Genomic DNA, 5,034 nt, shown 5'->3' with positions numbered 1-5,034 from the left:
CGCCCTCCACTCCCGGCGCGGCGTCGGGGAGGCGGCCCGCCGAGTGGCCGCTGCGCCCGCCAATCGGCACACGCCTCCGCCAATCACGGCGCGCCTCGCCTGGCCACGGCGGCTTGTCCCCTGCGCGGCCGAGGGGCGCCGGGAGGGCGGGGCCGGCCGGCTCTCGCCGAAAGTGTCCGAGCGGACTCGGGCCCGGAACGCCCCTAGCTCTCTGCGCCCGGGCCTGGCCTCTGGGGGCAGCACCCACACCTCGCAGCCGCCACTCCTGCTGACCATCCCAGCTCAGATTTGCCGTTGCAATGTGGAAGGGTGGACCGGCTAGGATGTAGGGGTGGAACAGAGGGCGCCTCTGATGCGGCAGCACACAGAAAATACCCGTTTTCGTCCGTGAAAGCATCCACGCGTGTTCGCGGCTGCCGGGTGCACAAAATTCAAGGCCATCACTGCATCGCGCCTCTCACAGATGAGCTGCGGGATTCGTTTAACAGCGCAGGCCAGCAGGCCCGCGGGGGACCCTCCTCCGGCCCTGTCCAGGTGGCTGCGAAGGCAGGCAGAGGTCACGCCTGCTCCAGCTCCGGCCCCACAGCCCACATGGGGTACCTGAGCTGCTGGTCCTTCCAGAACCTGCATCCTGACACCACACATGCTAGTGGCAGCGCTTCCTGGAGCGCTGGGAGGGGTGGCATTCTGTCCACCGTCCTCACTACCTCAGGGACCCCTCTGAAGCTCATTCATCTCACCTCCTGGCCCCTCACTGGCTGTTGCAGTCCATTGTGGGGTGAACCACAGGACGGAAGAGTTACATGTTTGAAACTCAGAATGACACAGAGAGAAAGAGATTCTCCACTTCAGGTTCACTCCCCAAATGGCCCCAATGACAGCTGGGCCCATCCAAGGCCAGGAGCCGCGAGCTTCATCCAGGTATCCCTCCTGGGTGCAGGGGCCCAAGCAAGCACTTGAGCCATCCTCTGCTGCTTTCCCCGGTCATACGCAGGGGGCAGGATCAGAAGTGGAACAGCCAGGACTCAAGTCAGTGTCCATATAGGATGCTGGCACTGCACACAGCAGCCCAACCTATTTTGCCATAAGGTTGCCCCAAGCCAAATAAATTTTTAAAAATTGTTTCCAGTTTATCTCTGAGGGAGGAATTACCTTTTAATAAAACCCTTTCCCAGTGTGGAAAACTGCAATAACAATAAACACGGAGCTGCGTCAGCGTGCGGAGCGAGTGTGGGTGGGTGGCACTTCATTCACAGCCTGGGAGATGGGGGCCACAACCAAAGCCCCCTACAGTACTGCTTGTAAGAGACACCCTGAAAATGCAGCCAGGAGAGAGGCAGTTTGGTGGGTGATCCAGGGAGGGCCATGGACCTGTCCAACCCTGGGCAAGGGTGGCCTTGGAGCAAAGGCGTGCAGCCCCTTGGCATTCAACCAGTTACTCTGCAACATCAAGGACCTGAGCTGCCCGGCAGCCTTTGGGAGTCCCATGAGTACAGGCGGGGACACTGAGTGTTGGGGAGTGCTCCGCAGGATGGGGAGCTGCAGGGCAGCATGGTTGTTCTGAAGATTCCGCGGCCCTCAGGGCACTTGCGGCAGACTCCAAGCACCAGCATCCGCAGTCTGCAGGAGCATCAGCCTCATGGGGGATTATGTGGACTGCAAACATCCCTGGGGGCCAGCCCAGGGACTCTGCATGGTGACCAGCCTCTGGGGGCGGTACGGGAGGCTCCGCTATGTGGGGACCCCGTGGGGGCAAAGCTAGACGGGCAGTGTGCTGGCCCCAGGATGCACAACCTCCACACCAAATGGTCTATCACTCAGGGGGACATGTGAGACACATGACCCTGAGCCACCCTCCCCTGTAGAACACTCCTGGGAACAACAGCCCCTGGGATCTTAGGCATGCTGAGGTTGGCAAAGCCCCGCACTGAGCTACACACAGTGGAACTTTCCAGAAGGCTCCTCCCACCCAAGCCACCCCAGACCAGAAATCTGGTCCTGGGTGGATGTGGTATCAAGGGAGTCCTCAGGCCAGGTACCCCCTCCCACCCCCAACCCCTGCAGGGGGTGGCACGTGGCCATCACATGTGGCCTCCCAGGGTGCACATTAGCAGGTAGCCCTGCTCTGATCTGGGGTACAGGCCCCCTAGGCAGCCCCCTGTGCTCACCTTCCTAAATGCCAGCACTGCTGGGAGGGGGAGCTTCTTGTTTGTTCTGCACGAAATCTGAGAAGCCAGCCCTGACTAACATGAAGAGGAGTCAAAAATTTCCTGTCTCAAAATCCTCTCTCCAAATGTCTGGTCAATTCTTCCCCTGCCTCACCCCCAGGGCTAGACAGCAGAGACTGGAGGGACCTGGCGGGGTGTGGACATGACCGTAGAGGAGACCCAGGAGGGGCAGGGCTGTGGAGCCGTGTGACAGTGGAGCATGGGAGACAAGCGTGGAAGACACGCTCTGTGCTGCTCTTTGGGAACAGAGGCAGGTGCTGGGTGCAACATGCTGTGGTCCCTGTCGGCTGCCAAGAGACAGAGAATAAAGAATCTGGGCCTTGCTCTGTAGGACAGGGAGGAGGGGGACGTGAAAGGCCAGAGAGCTGGCTGACTCATGTACTTCCTGGAAACTGTGTCTTGGGAAAAAAAAAAAAAAGAGTTTGCATGACTTCAAAACAATCCTGCACCTACGCAATGTTTTCATGACATTGCCCTCAAACATAAACTTTTTTTCCCCCATTTTATTTGAAAGGGAGGAAAAGAGAGATCCATCTTCCTAGATTTACTCCCTCTGAAATCCAGGCGCCTGGAATTCAACGCAAGCCTCCCGGGGCGTGACAGGGCTGCCCCCGCCTCCCTGGGCGTGCATCAGCAGCGGATGGAATGGGAAGTGGAGCTGGGTCTCCAAGTGACTTCTTTACACTTGTTGCTGCTAGTGTTTGAGGTGCCAGGAGGGTGTCCGAGGCTGCTCTCAGTCCTCCTTGGCTTTGTTCTCCTTTGGGGCAGCGTCCACAAGCTGCCGTGCCTGGGGTGCGTCTTGGCATGTAGACCCCGCCTGGAGATGTTGGGTTCCCAGGCCCACCACCCTGAATGTGGCTTAGGGCGGCCAGCAGACAGCAGCTCCTCTGGGCGCTGGGCAGTCCAGAGGTAAGCCTGTTGCACCTGTGGCACAGCTGTGGTGCAGCCCAGCCTCAGAAAGCTCTGGATACATGCTCAAGGTCACAGCCAGGGCACGGCCGGTTCCCCCAGCGCAGGCAATGCCCTCGGCCACTGTGCCCCCGCAGCCCTCCCTGGCAGGCCAGACCCCACCTCCTGTTTCAGCGGTGGCCGCCGTGGACCGGATTTTATGTTTCATCCTCCCTCCTGGGAACTGGCATCTTGTATGATCAAATGAAACCGGACCTCCCTGGGTGAAACAGGACCTGCCTGCACACCTGCCCTCCCCTCACTTTGAGCCCACGAGCCCAGAAGGATGGGGATCCTGAGCGCAGAGTGAGCAAGCTGTTGGGGGCAGTGCGGGCAGGAGGAGCCAGCCCCCAGCCTCTCCGCCCTCCTCAGGCCCGCCGGGGTCTCCTCCGCTCCTGGGCCATCCTGGGGTGGAATCTCTGCGTGCCAGGGGCCTCTGGGTCATTCCTTTGCACCTGCAGGGCTGGGCCCTGCGCATATTTACTGCTATCATTACTTGAGTGAAGCAAAGCTTCTGACCTAATGCAAGTGACCTAAACCTAAGCCAGTGGCTTAAAACTCTGAGAAGACCTTGCTGCTGTCCGGGACCGACTTCCACCTGCCCTGCCCCCTGGCCCACCCCATCCCCTCACCCCACAGTCTGGGGGTGTGGCTAACTGGCCCAAGGTCAGGGGGCTGCACCTGAGTGGCCTCCTGGGGAGCAGTGAAGGGGGCAGTGAAGGAGGGACCAAGCTCAGTCGCCCCTCCCCAATACGGGGGCGGGTCCCTAGTTACCACTCACACTGTCCCTACTCCTTACATCTCCTAAACCAGGGCACCACCCCGGGGTCCTCACCCGTGCCCCCGCCCTGCTCTTTCAAGGACGCCAAGTCCTCCCAAGGCGGCCCTCTGCCCTCCTCTGCCCTCCTCTGCCCTCCTCTGCCCTCCTGGTCCCCCAGCCAGAGCCCCCTCAGCGGACCCCAGCCGGCGAGGCCTCCGCCTGCGCCCCAGCGCCTGGAGCGTCTCCCCGCTCCCTGCTTATCTGTCGTTTTCATCTTTCTACCTGACACACCTGCCAACGGCTCCGTCCTCGCCCCTGTCCCTCACGGGGCCAGCGGCCGGGGGCTCCCCCCGCTCACGCCCCGCCCGCAGCGTCCTGCTCTCCGGGAGTCCAGCTGCCCTGCTGCCCGGTCCTGGCCATTCTCCGTGTCCCCCAGCCTGGCTCGTGCGCCCCCTTGCGGCCTGGCGGAACTGGCGGTGGACCGTGCAAGGTGCCCTGCTAAGACCTGCCTCTCCCCGCCCTGGCTCTGCGAGGTGGTGTGACCAGTGTACCCTGTTTTGGGGGACTCCCTCACCCCCTTGGCCTGCATTAGCAGCAGCAGGAGCGGCTCTGAGACCCTGGGTGCCTGAGCAGGGGGTTGCCATGGGCTGCCCACCGGCCACAGCCAGCAGGGACCATGGTCAGAGGAGCTTACTATGTTACATCTGTGTTTGTGCTGGGAGCTAGCCTTGACCTAACCAACACACACACACATTCTGCGTGTGTGTGCCATCTTCTCCCATGCCTCCCAGGCAGCCCTGGACAAGCACCTGCCCTTCTAGCCTGTCTCCCAGCTGCCTGCGAGGGTCACTGGGAAGGACAGAGGAGGCCGCTGACACAGGCAAACACAGTGGGCCTGGGAGATGCAGCAACCAGGCAATGGGAAGGCCCTGCAGTTCCTGGCAGGAGCATGGACCCTGCCTTGGGTCACGCTCCCAAGCCACCAGCTCCCTTCCCATCCCCCTCCCCCCAGCACACAGGTGTGGGCTAGCTAGACTAGGCCTGGAGGCTGTGGGCTATATGGTGGGTGTCCTGATCACTACTGTCCTGGCCTGCGTG

This window comes from Ochotona princeps, chromosome 11, assembly GCF_030435755.1.
Source record: "Ochotona princeps isolate mOchPri1 chromosome 11, mOchPri1.hap1, whole genome shotgun sequence".
Classification (NCBI taxonomy): Eukaryota; Metazoa; Chordata; class Mammalia; order Lagomorpha; family Ochotonidae; genus Ochotona; species Ochotona princeps.
This window is presented reverse-complemented; position numbering follows the sequence as displayed.